The sequence below is a fragment of the Mustela erminea genome, chromosome 9 (genome assembly GCF_009829155.1).
Source record: "Mustela erminea isolate mMusErm1 chromosome 9, mMusErm1.Pri, whole genome shotgun sequence".
NCBI lineage: Eukaryota > Metazoa > Chordata > Mammalia > Carnivora > Mustelidae > Mustela > Mustela erminea.
This window is the reverse complement of record NC_045622.1, coordinates 96,516,854-96,534,979: the sequence shown is the minus strand read 5'-3', so window position 1 is coordinate 96,534,979 and position 18,126 is coordinate 96,516,854. Positions and strand designations below refer to the sequence as shown.

Genomic DNA, 18,126 nt, shown 5'->3' with positions numbered 1-18,126 from the left:
AAAAATAATTGAAATGGTTATTTTGTTGTGTATATTTTACCATAATAAATTTACCAGAAATAAATGAAGATATTGGTGTTAAACACCTCATATGTATATTTATAGGATTGTCTGAAGAATGAGTGGTTGGAAAGTATAACTAAAATATTTTATTAGAATGATTCTGAAGTAAGAATGACTACGGCTTTGCTACTGGAAGAATGGACCAAAGACAGCAGCAGTGGCATCACTTAGAAGCCTGTTAGAAACCAGAATCTCAGCCCCATCTCAGACCTACTAAAACTGAATCAGCATTTTAACAAGACTCCAGGTGGTTTACACGCATGTTGAAGTTCAAGCAGCACTCCTCTGGGACAGATTCTGCCACTTCCTACTTTTGTAACTTTGGGCCAGGTACTTAACCATTATGTGCCTCAGTTATTTTATCTACAAGATTATGATAACAGGAATGAAAGTTGCCAAAGATGATTATATGTGATGATAATGCATGTTGTATAATGCCTGGCACATTCAAGGACTATCAGCTATTATTATTACTTTGCCCAGTAGAAATCTGTGATGGTTGGTTTCAGGGGCTTTTCTAAAAATAGGAGACATAGGAAGTCGGTATTTTCCAGAGATGGTGCTTGGCTTTAGGAGATTATGGGGAAAAGGATACATGGGAGATAATACTTTGGGCCAAGTATGAAGAAGACCCAATAGCGTAGAGTGAAGGTGTCACATTCAGTCACAACGGGGTAATGTTCTTCTTGTTAAGGTATGGTAGGACCAGACAAAGGTTATTTACAAAATATAAATGGAATGGAAGCAGCTTTTGATGAGACAAGGCCCTATTTTTAAGATATTTTGAAACCCAAGTGGTCTGTTTTTCACATGTCTGAAATCCTGCATGAGACAGAACCTTTCAGCTGAAATAGCACTTATATTTGACTTACATGGTCAAGGAGCAGACAGGCTGGGGGAGGGAGGTGGCCGAGAGTGAAGTACCGACTAGGTGGGGAGATGAAAGGACAGCTACACAGGCCCCGAGAATTGCTAGCACTTGGGCCACAGCTCTCTGAAGATGCTGCTGAGTTCCTAACCTAATTTCTCTGGCAGGAGATCTTTCCTTGTCCCGGAAAAGACTTCTGGAGACAGAGAGGATTAAAAAAAATAATATTGTTAAGAAGTGAGGTTGCTGGGCTTGCACTTTACTAGCCGGAATCCCTTTATCTTTCTTGAGAGCCCCCCCAGATCTCTTTTATTCTAGGTCAGTAATTTAACACTCTCAACTCTCAATTCAAAGCCTGTAATGACCTTGCTGTGCTGAATTATTAGCCCAGGATATAGAAAGAGAGAGAGAGGGAGGGGAAAAAAAAAAAAAAAACCTAAAAACAACAGAGGCCTTTTGATCAGAGCACCAAACTGCAGTTCGCTGTAACTCAAGCTGCCCATTCTTATATGGCAAGAATTAAGGACTCCCCCTGCCAGGCAGGACCCTATTAAAAGACAATAGCTGTTTGAAAAGGGTAAGCAAGTTGATATGGATATAATAGGCCACATATGGGGGCCCCTTTCTACTCTGAAATAAAGCTCCTTCTTAAGAGTTGTGAGCTGGGAAATCCAGCATTCAGTAAGGCAGGAGGAGGAGGTACAATAGAAGAGCGTGAGTGGGTAGCCATGCAGAAATGCTTGAAGGTGCTTCTGGAAAAAGGGAGGAGGGCTTTGGGGAGCCCGCAGAGATGAGCATCGATCACTGAGGAGAGAGGCTTTCAGAATGGCCAGGTGCTCTTTGGTCCCCAAGAGGTTTTTAGGCCAGTGATGACAAAGATTTGGCTGGAACCAAAATAGTGGTTAGTTTCTCTAATGGGTTAACAACAATGACAGCAAAACAAGCAGGAACATAGTAAGCTCTTGCCAGAAATGATGCAGCTGGCAAAAAGTAATCCTTTCTGCCTTGTTTTATACAATCTAACATGTCAACATCCTAAACTGATGAATACCATCTAGTGCCACTACATATTCTTATTACCTTTAGGATGGGATTAAAAAAAAAAAAAAATGGCTCTGTAGAACAGAGACAGTGGACCCCAAAGAAACTGCCTCTTGCCTACAAATGATACCCCTTCTCAGATACAGAGAGGTAACCACAGGACACAGGACTTCTTACTCTATTAGCTAATCTATGTTTGCTTATCTATCACCTAAACAATCTGCTCATTAACAGATGATGCTTTTGGAGGATCCTAATCCACAAAAGAATTTCCCAAACACTGTTTTAACCACTTCTAAGATCTTGTTAGTATGTTACAAAACAAGGAATGATTTAAAGTGACTCGAAGTATTTAAACACATTAATCTAGTTATCGCTAACTGAATTCTGAATTCCCAAATCCCTAAGCAAAAATATCAGAGATATTTTTCTTTCCTCTACCACCCTTTGCTAACTGCCAAATGAACAGCTCTCCAGTTCCCATCCACTGCAATTAATGGGCTAGCTTGATGGAATTTACAGCTAAAGAAAAAACACAAGGGATCTCTCTCTAACACTCTTGTTCCACTGAATGGTCAACAGGGCACTAAACTGATCTTTAGCAAATTAAAGGGGTTTGCTGATTAAAGAGAAGGTCTGGATTCCTAGGAAAAGAAATCTTGCATCACCACTCAGCTTCAGACCCCAAAAGAAACATATTATTTTTACAAAAGTCATTAGAGATAATTGTTTCCATAAAATATTGCAATTTTAAATGACTGTCCAGAATGTAGACTCCTTCATTTAAGAAGGAGTCATCATATAGGAAAGGAAGGATGAACAGTGGAGAGCACCAAACACTAAGCTGATTCCCCAACTCATGTCTTAGCATATGGTAACCATATTTTCAGAAGTCCACACTGGGACACACAGTCTAAAAAGTTTTTATCTGATGTGTGGGCCACTTACAGGTGTAAGAAAGAGCTTAAAGATTCTCTATATATCAGTGTAATGATTGGGTAGGTATGTTTAGATGCCACATCGATTGATAAATATTAAATGTCAATTATGTTATAGATCTTAAAGGATATACAGCCGATATAATCTGAAAAATAAAAATTATGCAGAACAGCATGTGTGGTATGATACAATTTATATTAAACTATGTATCTATGGGTATATATGTAAGTAGACAAGAGGTTTGAAAGAACAGAGAAAATGGAGGGGAAAATATTGGAGAAAATTTCTCGGAATGGAAAGGCATGAGTCCTCAGATTAAAAGTCTAGCACAATGAATGAATATATGTGCACACCAAGGCACACACCATGGGGGCATGGCAAGGTCATTTTGTAGAAGATCATGTAGGATAGGAGATATTGGTACAGCTATCTTTGGGAAATAGAATCACCCACAGTTGCCCTCCGGCCATAACAATTTATATTCCTTACAAATGCAAAATACACTCCCCACCGAAACACCCAAAGTCTAATTCCATTTTAGCATCAACATAAACTCTAGATCTTGACATAAATCAATTCCAGGTAGAGATGAAGTGCCTCCAGTGCAATTTCTTGGGTACAGTTCCTGTATAATTCCTCATTCTAAACGCCTGTAAACTAAAGAGAGAAGTTATATGCTCCTACACACCCAGTATGTACAAGGGTAATACAGTGATAGGATAACCACAATAAACTTCCAACCAAAAAGAGGGAGAATGAGAGGCAATATAGCAACTGTTGGTCCGTTGCAATTCTGAAATCCACCCACCCACATGTCTCATTTCCATGATTTGAGCCTAGTACCTCTCCCTGATAATGACTTCCCATGACTTTTGACTCTGTACTCTGGGCTTTCCGTTTCATTCTTCTGAATCATACTTATATTTCCATAAATCATAGTCTCAGTTTGCAGCTGAATAGCTTTCTCAGCTTGCTTCTTGGCCATGGAAGTCTAGGGGCCACTTTTTTTTTTTTTTTTTAAAGATTTTATTTATTTATTTGACAGAGACAGATCACAAGTAGGCAGAGAGGCAGGCAGAGAGAGAGAGAGGAGGAAGCAGGCTCCCCGCTGAGCAGAGAGCCCGACGCGGGACTCGATCCCAGGACCCTGAGACCATGACCTGAGCCGAAGGCAGCGGCTTAACCCACTGAGCCACCCAGGCGCCCCTAGGGGCCACTTTTAATTTTACATTATTTATGTCTTCTTTAGCCCAAGTTAGTGGGGCTTCCACAAATATAATTCTCTTAAAAATGATGTTAAAAAAAAAAAATGATGTTGAGGGAGAGGGTGGTTGGGTTATGGACACTGGGGAGGGTATGTGCTACGGTGAGTGCTGTGAAGTGTGTAAGCCTGATGATTCACAGACCTGTACCCCTGGAGCTAATAATACATTATATGTTTACCAAAAAACCACCAAAAACCTAAACAAAAAACTGGGGGGAAGGGATGCTGAGGTTTTTCTATTAACTTTATTGGCGTTTACTCCATTGGACAAAAAGTACCCACAAACCTCTTAGAGACTGGCCCTTCCCTATCTGGGTTCCCTATGAGCCTGCTGCTCTTAGATCCTTAGGCCTCTAGTACATCTGAAATAATGTATGGGTGGGGGGAAAAAAAGAAGAAGAAGAAGGTGAAGTCCATAAGGCTCCACCCAGAAATCTTGCTGAGATTTTTAACAAAGGGTTCATCTTTACCCTTGGACCACATTTCTTTGCCAGCACTTTAGATTTGATCTTTATCCTGAAGCACTTCCTTACTTTGAATACTTTCTGCTGGTTAGAAAGACTGTCCTGAGCTCTCTGTATTACCTCTAAATTCCACCTGAAAACAAAATAGTCCATTCTTTAGTTCATCTCTCTCACATTTTACTGTAGGTAATTAGAAAAAGATAACCAGCCCAGAAATCTCCACAGGTAGGATCGTCATACGCACTATGTAGATTTCCTATTTTTCACATTACCAAAAATGATAGTATTGCCAAACTTTCTGTCATTACATAATAAGGGTCCTCTTACCTCCAACTAACATTTTCCTCACTCTCTTTTAAGCCTTCACTGATGGTCTCCTTGAAGCCCATCAGACTTCCACTGTCAGGCTTTTCAAAGTCCTTCTGGTTTCCACCTGTTGACTGGTCTCAAAGCTAATGACATGTTTTAGGTTTTTTGTTACTGCACAAAAAACTGCACAAAAAATAAGAATTATCTGGAAGCTTCTTCCTTTACATGTTGGACACTTAGGCTTGAAAACCAAATTTGTGGTTGGGCTTCTTGGCAACTGGTTATTAAAAAAGAGTCTCCTGAGGGGCAATGTCTGAAAAGTAAGTTCCCAGAGACCAAGACACAGTGTTGGGAACTGTAGGTGGCTCAGTTGGCTAAGCATCCAAATCTTGATTTTGGCTCAGGTCATGATCTCAGGGTTGTGAAATTGAGCCCACATTGGGCTCTGCGCTGGGTGTGGAACCTGCTTGAGATTCTCTCTCTCCTTTTGCCCCTCCCCCTCCTTACATTTCTCCCGCCCCCTCTCACTCTCCCCTTTTGGAAAAAAAGAAAGAAAGAAAGAAAGAAAGAAAGAAAGAAAGAAAGAAAGAAAGAAAGAAAGAAAGAAAGAAAGAAAGAAAGGAAGGGAGGAAGAAAGAAAGAAGTTCACATAGTATTACTTCTATTAGATTCATATTCAAGGGGAAAAGACATAAACTTTACTTCTCAAAGGAAAGAGTGTCAAAGAGTATGAGGTCTTGTTTTTAAATGAGTACATCAAAAACAAGGATGAGAGAAGGTCCAGAGAATGCTACTATAAAGCAGGCATAGGGATAAAATAATAAAGCAGGTCAGAAAATTCTAAGAGGGACTTCTTTTAGAAGATAAAACTGAGAGAATTAATCCGTACAAAAAAATATCATTGGGGGCGCCTGGGTGGCCCAGTGGGTTAAGCCGCTGCCTTCGGCTCAGGTCATGATCTCAGAGTCCTGGGATCGAGTCCCGCATCGGGTTCTCTGCTCAGCGGAGAGCCTGCTTCCCTCTCTCTCTCTCTGCCTGCCTCTCCATCTACTTGTGATTTCTCTCTGTCAAATAAATAAATAAAATCTTTAAAAAAAAAAAAATATCATTGTACTTGCTTCAGAGTCCTGGCAGTTAACTGATAATATATTTAAGAAGGGTAGCTGAGGAAAACTGTAAAAAGAGAATATTTACAAAGATCTGGAAAAGGTTAAGAGAAAGTGGGTTACCCAGAAACTAACAATAGTTAAGATCTGGTGTGATCCCAGGCCTTAAGACACAAGTGGAGGGAGTGGCTTCTTGAATATAGGAAGAGTAGAGACCATCTAACCTAAGCTGTGAACTTCAGTAGAGGAACAGAGCCAACTTCAACCCACAGCAAACTGGTAGGGAGAGACTAAATACCCCCAAGCTCACCCGGTCTCCTCCTGCCCTTCAGTCTCCCACTTTAACCCAACTGGGAAGCCACAGGGCAAGAGAATCTATGGATTAAAGTCTGTACAGATCAGCCCTCCAGCATAATGTGGAGAGTGGATGTGCAGGGGCAAATGGAAAATAAATAGCAAGTACCAGAAAGGCAATTTATTCAGTTGGGTAGAGTTTGGAGATAAATTAGTGATAAGTTTATAAAAATTTACCAAACAAGAAGAAAAGAGGTAATCTCAGGAGTGAGAAGATTGCGCAACTTAGTTCAAGTGTCAATAGTGTTTATATAGTTATAAATAGTAAATATTGATATAACCAAATAGAATATTGATATAACCAAAATCTTTATATATAATATTAAGATTGTATATATATATATAATTATATTACATATATAATTAAGATTATATATATATGTATATATATTTATCATGAGGTTGGAGAGTAAATAGAATTACATATGCATTATAATTGTGTTAAAGAGAAATAGATTCACACTTCACACAATGGAAAGTCAAGAGATAATGCCTAATTTTGAAAAAAAATGAAGTAGCAATGTAAGTAATTTAGAGATACAGAAATAAATGTCAAACAAGTTACTCAAAGAAGTTGAAAGTAGTTACCTCTAAGGAATGGGAAACTAAATTAGGAGTTGGGGTAATGCCTTTTCTTTCTTTCTTTTTTTTTTTTAACAATACTTAACAGAACTATTTTATTCTTTACACTGTATGCACGTATAACCTTAATTTAAATAAATAAATAAATTAGATAAAGAATATCCAGCTTAGAGGGCCATCTGTTCTGTGTCACTCTTCCTCATCCCTCAAGCTTAATTAAGATATTCTTCCTCCCAACATTCTTAACACCTTGAGCCTCTAGTTAACTCGTATCACAAGTTGTTTAATTATTGACTTACTTGACTGTGAGTACACTCAAGGTAGAGACCATGCTTTCTTAATCACTGTTTCCCCAGCAGCTGTCATAAACCCTGGCATAGATGGCTATGTAAGAAATATTTCCTTAATTAAATAATCTTAGTCAATGGCACCAATACCATACCAGGTGTATAGAGTAGAAAACTTCCATGACCAAACTCTCCTTGTAACCCCTCACTTACATATCGCCCTGAGCTCTATTACCTCATTGCTACAGACTGAATGGTTGTGTCTCTTTCAAGTCCCATACTGAAACCTAATCCTCAGTGGGAAGGTATTTGGGGTGGGGCCTCTGGGAGGTGATTAAGTCATAAGATTGGAGCCCTCATGAATGGGATTCTTGCCCTTATGAAAGAGACCCAGGAAAGGTCTCTTGACCCTTCTGCTGTGTGAGTATACAGAGAAAGGAAGGCCATCTATGAACCAGAAAGTGGGCTCTTCACAGACAAGGAGTCTGCCAAAGCCTTGATCTTGGACTTCAGCCTCCAGAACTGTGAGAAATAAATTTCTGTTATTTATAAGTCACTTAGTCCATGACAGTTTGTTACAGGAGGTCGAATGGACTAAAGCATGGACCATAGACCTTTTGTCATTCTCTGAAGACACAAAACCTCTGTGCCCTGGCTCATGCTGTTCCCTTGGCTAAAAATGTCCTACTTGTTCAGTTCCCATTCTATATTATTCATCTAAGGACCACTTGAAATACTATTTCTTTCATGAAGTTTTACTTAAAATTCATAGAGTAAATCCCTCCTTTCGCTTATCCTAAAACATGCTGCCTGAAATTCTACTTGGCATGTATTTAGTAGAATCCTAATGGTTATGCTTATGTCTGATTTTCCCCTTGAGTTCATAAGTTCCTTGAGTTCAACTGGTTTACTCATCTTGCACCCGTCACTAGTATGGTATCCAACATATAGTAGGTCCACACTAAAGAACAAGAGTGTTTTTCTGGTATGAAACTGCCATTATTTTTGCCTCCCATGAGAATGATAGTGAATTCCTCGAGGATCATATCTGGCACACAGACTGGCACATAGTAGGTACTTAATAAGAAGTTAACAAATTTTAAAAATTAAAAGAAGACCAGGCAATGAGTTTATTTCTTAGCGTTTACAAGGTGCTGTCTTTCATTTTTTTGTCTTTCTTCTTATTTCAACATAAATGAGCCTTCCACAAACTGGTCCTATCTTAATTATACATTTCTTGTTTGTTGCTTTTCAACATGTACTAGTCCTCCACAAGTCAAGTTAGACCCTTTCGTGACCTCTTCCTGTGTATGATATTTTCTACTCACGCTAATATAATTACATTCCTCCAAAACAAAAGTTCCAAAATAACTTCCTCTTACAATAAAGATAGAGTAGGTAATTTAGACTAAACTTTCTGGCTTGAGAAAAAGTAGATGAATTATTAAAAGCATCTGTTTGAAGTATCAGAGAGCCACTGAGGCAAATGAAGAATGACAAGGGCAAGTTTTGAAAGGAGAATAAAACCCAAAGAGGTCAGCCTAGCATTTGGTGCCACTTTTCCCCATAAAAAGGAATTCTAAATGGAAGAGTCCATGGATTGAATTCAAAGGATCCACAAATTTGTATAGGGAAAAAATTTACATCTTTAGCTTTACAAACCATTAACTGGAATTTATCATTTCCTTCAGTTATAAATATAAACATAGTAGAATTAGCAGTACATGTGATTTTTGTTGGTAACAGAAACCTCAGATATTTTCATATAACCCTAAAGTTTTTCCAAATATCTCACAGTATCATTTGTACTCATCACCATTTCAAAAATAAGATATTATTACACTCACTAGTCGTTTCAGGGGCTTCTGCCAGTCCTGAAAGAGACAGTTGATAGACTGAACAGGTAATAGTTTTGAATTAATGTTAAGTTCCTGAATTTTCAAATGACTCTTGATGCTTGGTGGTCAAAAAACTGGAGCTCAGGACCCACCCAAGCTGGATAAAGGGACTGTGGTGTATCCTTAAGGCTCTGCTTGGCACCCTAAAAGACATACCTAGAAACAGATCAGCCCTCCCTGATACTTACACCTAGCTTCAAATTATTTCAAGCCCTAACTGAATTGAGGTAATCCAGGATTGCTCGTGCTCAGGCCATCTGCCAGAAGCAAATGTAAATCCTCTCTGAAGAAAGATAATAGTATTCTAGGCTTTATACTATCTCTATAATTTTTCATATACAATGTACAACACTCAGAGCTAAGGAGAAAAAAGCATACTATAATTTAAGACAATGGAATAAAGAGCCAAGAGACAGAATAGAAAATAGACAGATACAGACACATACCCATAAGGAATCCAGATTTTGAATTATGGACTTTTAAATAATCTTGTTTTACTATGTTCAAGAGAACGAAGAATGAGAATTAGTAAAGAACCATTAAAAAAAACCCGAATGGTAATTCTTGAACTAAAAAACGCAGTAACTGTGGGACACCTGGTTAGCCAGTCAGTATAACATGTAACTCTTGACCTCAGGGTTGTGAGTTTGAGCCCCACATTGGGTGCAAAGATTACTTAAAAATAAAATCTTTTAATTAAAAAAATACAGTATGTGAATGGGATGCCTGGGTGGCGCAGATGGTTAAGTGTCCGATTCTTGGTTTTAGCTCGGGTTGTGATGTCAGCGTCATGAGATCAAGCCCTATGTTAGGTTCCATGCTCATTGTGGAGTCTACTTGAGGCTCTCTCTCTCTCTCCCTCTCCCGCTTCTGCTTTCTCTCTCTCAAATAAATAAGTAAATCCTTAAAAAAAAGTAAAATAATTCGAAAAGCTATATATGATTCCAACTATATAAAAGCTATGTATGATTCCAACTATATAACATCTAGAAAAAGCAAAACTATGAAGACAGTAAAAAGAACAGTGGTTGCTAGGAATTGGTTGGGAAGAAGGGATAAGAACACAGCTAATTTTTAGAGCAATGAAAGCACAATGCTTTCCATATGATAGCACAATGATGGTTATATCATTAGATATCTATCTAAACCCATAGAATATAAAATACCAAGTGAATACTAAGGTAAACTATGAACTTTGGGTGATGATGATATGTCAATGTAGGTTCATCAGTTGTAACCACATATACCAAATATAGGGAATGCTGGTAATGATAATAAAAATAACTGTTGCCTTTGAATTCTGGCAGCATGAGATACATAGGAAATCTCTACCTTCTTCTTAATTTTGCTGTCAACCTAAACCTACTCTTAAAACAAAAGTCTTTAAAAAACAAACCAAAAGGCATATTTAAGCTATATAAAATTTTCATAATAAACTATAGAAGAAAGCAAAGTTAATTAAAATCTTCTTTGCTACTGGAAAGAAAAAAGAAAAATAAAGGTACACTATGGGAGGCAAGACTAAGAGAAACATGAGACACACTAGTAAACAAATCTTAAGGTTTTTCAAACTCACTTTCAACACTCATGGTTTCCCTAGCTTGCAACTTCTTTTTTTTTTTTTTTCTCCTTTATATTTAAAACAGACAGACTGGGGTGACTGGGTGGTTGTTAAGTGTCTTCCTTCGGCTCAGGTTATGATCCCAGGGACATGGGATCAAGCCCTGCATTGGGCCCTCTGCTCAGTGGGAAGCCTGTTTCTCTCTCTCCTACTCTCCCTGGTTGTGTTCCCTTTCTTTCTGTCCCTCTCTCTGTAAAATAAATAAAATCTTTTAAAAATAAAATAAAATAAAAAATAAAACAGATTAAAAGTGTCATGGTAAGATATAAAAAAACACAAAAACAAAAATAAGACAATAATTGGAATTAAGAACTCAGTACATGGGTTTAAGAGCAAATTACACAAAATGAAAGAGAATTAATGCACTGCAAATAGGTCAGAAAAAATATCTAGAAGAAAGCACATAAGATAAAAATGATGAAGAATGCAGAAAAGTACATAAGAGAGGATACCATGAAAAAGTCTAAAGTTTGTGTAACTGGAATTCCAGGAGTAAAGACAGTGAAACAGAAGCAAGTCTGAAAAGCTAAAGATTAAGAACTTTCAAAACTGATAAAAGACATCAAGTTACAGGTTCAAGAAGTACCAAGAACATGAAGGGGTTTAAATATAAAGAAAAACAAACCTAGATACATTATAGTAAAACTACCAAAAACCAAAGACCAATGAAAAATATCCAGAAAGTAGCCAGAGACAAGAACAGATTATTTTTCAAAGGTGTAAGAATGACAGATAGCTGACTTCTCAACAGAAACTGTGGAAACCAGAAGAAAATGGAACAGTGTCTTCAAAGCACTAAAAGACAGTAGCTGCCAACCTAGAACTTATACCAGAAAAAACTACCCTTCAAAAATGAAGGTGAAATTCCGATAATGTCTCTAGGTAGATAATAGTTTTCAATTAACTGATTTTCATAATTATACTATGGTTTTAGAAGAGGCTAACATTAGTAGAAGTTGGGTGAAAGACAAATGGAGACTATGTGGTTTTGTTGTTCTTGTTCTGGTTCTTGTTCTTGTTTGTTTGTTTGTTTGTTTGTTTGTTTGTTTTTTAAGTAGGCTCCACGCTCAGCATTGGGCTTCAACTCACAACCCTGATACCAAGACGAGAGCTGAGATCAAGAGTGAGACACTTAACTGACTGAGCCACGCAGGCACCCCTATGCTATTTTTACCACCTTTTTTGTAAGTCTAAAATTATTACAAGAGGGGAAAAAAGGTAAAATATTGTTTCAGAATGAAAGCTAATGTCAGAATGGAAATTCCACAATAGTTGGGATTTCTTGTCTGTTTTGTCATTGCTGTAGACCCCCTAGTGTCTAGAACACTAATTAACACAAAGACATTCGGTAAATATTTTTTCGAATGTACCAACAACAGTCGTAGTAGCTATCACTTATTCAACACTTAGTATATCTCAGGTAGAATATCAAGCACTTTACATTCATTATCCTTCCGACAATCATGGCACATGGAATTTTACATTTTATATGTGAGTCTCCCTATTTTATAGATGAGGCTAAGTAACCTGCTTAAGATCACATATAGTAATTGGCAGCCCTCAAACATAGATTTGACTCCAGAGTCTGTGTCGTTAACCACGTGCTATAATACTTTTGTGTCACATAAAAAGATTTTTTCTCATTCACTTATTCAAATTCTCTTCGTCTTTCCAGATTGTATTAGTCCGTGTTCTCCAGAAAAACAGAAGCAGTAGTATATGCGCACATACAGTTGACCCTTGAACAACAGAGGTATGAACTGCTCAAGTCCACTTATACACAGATTTTTTACAGTACAGTCCTATAAAAGTACATTCTCTTCCTTATGCTTTTCTTGAAACATTTTCGTTTCTTGGGCTTACTTTACTATCAGAACATAGTAGATATAACATACAAAATACATGTTAATTAATCAACTGTTTATGTTATCAACTAAGCTTCCAGTCAACAGTAGGCTATCAGCCATTAAGTTTTTGGAGGAGTCAAGAGCTATACATAGATTTTCTACTGTGCTGGGGATCAATGTCCCTAACCACTTGTTGTTCAGGGGTAAACTGTATATACAAGAGGAGATTTAGCTTATGTGATTATGGAATTGGCTCATGTGATTATGGAGGCCAAAAAATCCAATGATCTTCCATTTGCAATCTGAAGAACTAGGAGAGTTGGTAGTGCAATTCAGTTCAGGTCTGCAAGCTCAAGACCCAGGTCAGTCAGCGGTGTAAGTCCCAGTCTGAGATCAAAGGCCCAAAACAAATACCCCCCCCCCCCCGAAGAAAACACCCCAATTCACTCTTCTTCCACCTTTTTGTTTTAGTCAGGTCCTCAAGGAATTGGATAAGACCCACCCAGATTAGTGAGGGTGGATCTTCTTCTTCTCCTCCTCCTTCTTCTTTTTTTTTTTTTTTTAAAGATTTTATTTATTTATTGGACAGAGAGAGAGAGAAAGAAAGAGAGGGAACACAAGAAGAGGGAGCCGAAGAGGGAGAAGCAGGCTTCTCTCTGAGCAGGGAGCCCAATACAGGGCTCGATCCCAGGACCCTGGGATCATGACGTGAGCCAATGGCAGACGCCCAATGACCGAGCCACCCACATGCCCCAGGATAGATCTTCTTTAAAGTCTACCAATTCAAATGCTAATTTCTTCTGAAAACACCCTCACGGATATACTCAGAAATAATGTTTTACAAGCCATCTCAGCATACTCTCATCTGGTCAAGATTACACATAAAACTAACCATCACATAAGTCAAGACACACTCCTCTATGATGCCTTATTTAACTTCTCTAGTACCCATGATTTCTCCTTATTCTCAAATCTCTGAGCACGACTTAATGCCATTATATAAGGTCCTGAATTATTAACAAAAAATTAACAATATTCTGTCTGTTAATCAGTAAACATTATCTCCTCAACCAAATTACATCCCCTCATAGGCAAGTAACCGTATCTTACAGCCGCATTTGAAACTCTGTAAAGATACTTGATATTTTGGTAAAGAGTTAAGAAAAATACGTAGTTGGAAAAACCATGCAAAGAACAATACTTTGGGATGGTTTAGAGAGCAGGCTGTATGGCTTAAGATTCTAAACATCAAATTCTAAACATCTAAACATCGGCTCAGAAAAAAAGCTACCTTATAAAGGTAGGTTTGGGGGCACTTAGGTGGCTTAGTTGTTAAGCATCTGCCTTCGGCTGGGGTCACAGTCCCAGGATCCTGGGATGAAGCCCTGTGCTGGGCTGCCTGCTCAGTGGGAAGCCTTCTTCTCCCTCTCCCACTGACCCTGTTTGTGCTCCCTCTCTCACTGTGTGTCTCTCTGTGTCAAATAAATAAATAAAATCTTAAAAAAAAAAAAAAGTAGTTTTTTTTTTTTAAAGAATTTTACTTATTTATTTATTTGAGAGAAGAGGAGAGAGGGAGAGAGAAAGAGAAAGGAGTGGGGAGAGGGGGAGAGAGAATGAATCCCAAGCAGACACCACACTGACCGTGGAGTCCGATGTGGGGGTTGACCCAAGGACCCTGAGATCACGACCTGAGCCCAAATCAGGAGTCTGATGCTTAAGTGACTGAGCCATCCAGGCTCCCCAAAATGTGGTTTTTACATCAAATTTTCTATAATACCTCTTTTTCCTTATGTCAGGTTAGTTAAGTGTTCAGGGCATGTTGGACATAGCAGTACCATTCTCTCGGTTAAGCCCCCTTGAGAGGGCATATATATTGCATAGAAGGTGAAGTTTGAGAGTGTGCAGATGAACAGTTACCCCCCCACACACGTAAACTGCAGCTTGTGTGGTGTAAATATACTGTCCCTGCCTGGAACTGCCTGTGGAACATGGTCTCTTCGGGCCCTGTGGTTTCTCAGTACATTCCAACTGCTGGGAGGCTGGAGCTTGGCTCAGCAAAGCGCAGATAAACAGCTTCCTGTAGCAGGCTGCCCGTGTGAGGAGCAATGACCTCAGCAGAGAGCGTCTGCTTTTCATTACCCTGAGCACATCGCTGCACTGCTAGAGCTCAGAGTAGGAACAATACAAGTTGGATAGGTTTGGCTAGCTCAGGTCTCCCATTACACCTTGAATTTTTTCATCTTGGCTGCCAGAGAAAAGAGGGTATAGCCAGGAAGTGAGGAAATGGCTCATGGGTGAGAAAGGAAAGACAAAAACATTTTCCAAGGCTGTTCTCTGAACGAACGAGATGGTGAGTCGAGTGGCTAACGCTAAGTCACTGACAGTCTGGCAGGAAGTCCCCCCATGTCTTTCATCTCCAAAAAGGTACATAAACTGCAGGGTAAGCAAAAAGTGTTACAGACAACAAGAGAGACTGAAAGGTCCTCGAACTCTTCAACTCTAATACCATTTAAAGAGAAAGAAGAACAAAACTATCCCTTTCCGGGAGATCCACAAAGTAGGAGAGAAGCGAAAAACCCACACACCAGGAGCTAACAGGGAATGAGAATGAATTCCACAAAGCCAGCCATTTTACTCATGTCATTTTACCTCATCTGCCCAACAACACCTGTGAGATAGGTATTAGCATCCCTAGCAATGATCTTGACCTGGAAAATATAACACAAGGACATTAACAAAGACATTTTTTGTTGATGTTATTTAATGACAAAGGGATGAATTCAAGGCTGCTTCTACGGCCACCCCAGAAACAGCACTGCTGACTGTTGCAGCTCCAGAACTCAGCAACCCTGGGCCAACGTGTCCTAAAATAAATTTACATGCTCATGACATTTTCTAGTAAGATAGTTTCCACTGTGCTGGACAGAATTGCATCTGATAGTTGAAGAAAGGAATCACAGTTATGGCCTCAGACAGGAAATTGGTTGGACATGACCCCTCTTGAGGGATCCTGAGAAACAATTTGTTTTGTGGGGAAGTCATTGACTGGAAAGATGCACCTGCCATGGGGCTGGAAGCTAAGAGACAGACAAACATCTTAGCAAATCATAATAACAGAGAGAAGCTTCATTTGACTTTCATTTCACTTTTCTCAGGGAAGAAGAATCTTTGTGTGGCTGCCAAAACCCTAACTGTCCCTCCTCCTTCCCCTCTCTCCCTTCCACCCCCATCCCAGTTCATTAAAGACCTTCTGGTTAAAGGTGCCAGAATGTGTCATTCTTTCCTGCTCTGGTGCCAGGCCTGTGCTGCCAGCACCACAGATCTTCTAGAGTACTGAGCAAATTATCGAAGAAATTAAAGACACTGATGAATTTATACTGTTCTGTTGTTGATGAAACTAAGTTTCTTAACTTCTGATGAGCTATTTCATATTACTAATAGCACTACTGATCGGTTAATTCGGATTTGTGTGTGTCTACCTGATTGCGGGAGGGGTACTCAGAGAATTACCAGAGCAGGAGAATGAGAAGAAATATTAGTGCTTGGATGGGACCAAATAAAGATTCTTTATATTATTTATTCTTTATATTATTTATCAGTTAAAATAAATTAAGTAATATCTTTATATATTTTCGTGTAGAAAATTATACTTAAATTTTTTACTAGCTAGCTATAAAAGCTGCTCCCAGGAAAAAGGAAATAGTATCACTGGCTCTTGAGAATGCTTCCGCCACGGATGGAGTTCCTTCATTTCCTCTTATCCAATGGTTTCACAACAGCTAAGTTTCTCTTAACGGGTAGAAGGGGGGTGGGGCGGGGGGAGTGAGGACTCTCCTGACAGGGAGAATCTGGGCCCAATTATTATTTCCACAACCTTTGACTCCGACTTCTAAATGAGTCAGGAGACCAGTGGGCTGTGAAATGGCTTCCTCAGTTACCAGGTCAAGTGCTGCTGGATGGTTTCCTGTAATCAAAACAAGGGACTGAAGAAGAGAGATGGATTCTGAGCAAGGAAGCAGCCTCTTCTATCCTTGATGAAACTGGATTTTTAAGTTTCAACATAGATTGTGGTGACTCTCAACTCACCACTATGTCTCCCTGTAGTGCTTTTGCTTTGGATACCCCTAGTGACATAGAAAAGGACCAGAATCCTCTACAGATTTTTACAGATGACAGTAAAGTGCTGGGCCAATAACAGTAAGGACAGGATTGCTCTAGCTGAAGGCAAAATCTATTCCTGGCAATTATCTGAGTCTGTGAGAATCCAGATGCTGACATGAGAAATGGGTAATTTTCTGTTACAATGTGTCAACTCCAGCTAAGAACTGAACTATGGAAAAAAGATGGGGGGCGGGGCAGGGAGAAGCATTACCCTTTTGAAGAAGTCTATAATAGGATTAGTCACCATTACTTCACCAGAGCACATTTTGGCTCAATTTAACAACAATAAGTAGGGAAAACACAGAGCAGAAATGGCCCAGAGAAGTCTCAAGTCCATCCCTCATTTGAAGCCGTGAGCCTGGAAATCAGTGAAGTCCTGGTTTGTTCTGATGTGTTTCTTGTTGCTCCAAAACTGCTCCTCTGTTGCCATGGGCACGAGAAGGACCCAAAACAACATTACTTAAATGCTGGATGATAGATAATCCTAAAAAAATCTGCCCACTTTAGAACTGAAAGTTTACACCCTGAATGTTCTAGATTACTCAGGAGAGAAGTGGGTCATCTTTCATAGGGCTTAGAGCACCTGTTTAAAAAAAGAAGAAATAATACATATTTTATAATGATGGTTTGTTTTCTTTCAAGTTACATTTTAAGTGATTTAGGAATATGCACCATGGGAACTTCCTTTTCATCTCCAGCAATGAATTAATGAAGGTCACGTTTTATGGATGTATTCTAAGCAAAACAATAAGAAAAAAAAGGGATTTGATGCTGGTATCTTTTACTACAAGAGTATATTAAAAAAGGCATGCAAATTCCCAATCGAATTCTGATGATTAATATATATCAAGATATAATAATTAATGTTCTTTTTCTGAAAACTAAGATTTCAATCTTCATATTTATATTATACATAACACAAGTAATTTTAGGTTTAATTATTTTATTACTTTCACTTATTATATATGAGCAATGCATAGGGAAACCAGTTACTTGGTTTCCCTATTGGTGGCTTTCCCTGATCTATTAAGGTTATTAAGGTTATCCCATTCTGGGTAGCAGCAAATAAAATCAATCTTACTATCTTTTTTGGACACAGAAAGCTTAGGTAACAAAGGTGGACAAAAAGGTGAGTCACCTGAACAGAGATAACTTATCGGCTCTTTGATGGGATGAGTCAATTGTCCCATGGGATAAGCCCTCAAATGCCATCTCCAAGAGGCCTTCGTGACTATCCTGTATATCATGTTACCCTAGTTATTTCCTTGTCATTTATCTTGTTATGGTCATCAGCTGTGTAACCTTGGTAGTATTACTTTTGT

General features: G+C 38.8%; 1 protein-coding gene and 1 long non-coding RNA gene across 2 annotated transcripts in view; one reads left to right on the top strand and one right to left on the bottom strand.

Annotated features, from left to right (window-relative positions):
* LOC116600092 overlaps nt 1-16,117 on the top strand; it is a 67,147-nt gene extending 51,030 nt beyond the window's left edge. Inside the window, exons 3-5 of the long non-coding RNA XR_004289494.1 lie at nt 157-393; nt 12,472-12,549; nt 15,799-16,117. This is a non-coding gene — a long non-coding RNA (uncharacterized LOC116600092). The remainder of the gene's footprint in view (nt 1-156; nt 394-12,471; nt 12,550-15,798) is intronic.
* Nucleotides 1-18,126, bottom strand: part of C9H11orf49 (chromosome 9 C11orf49 homolog) — a 191,603-nt gene that overhangs the window by 122,975 nt on the left and 50,502 nt on the right.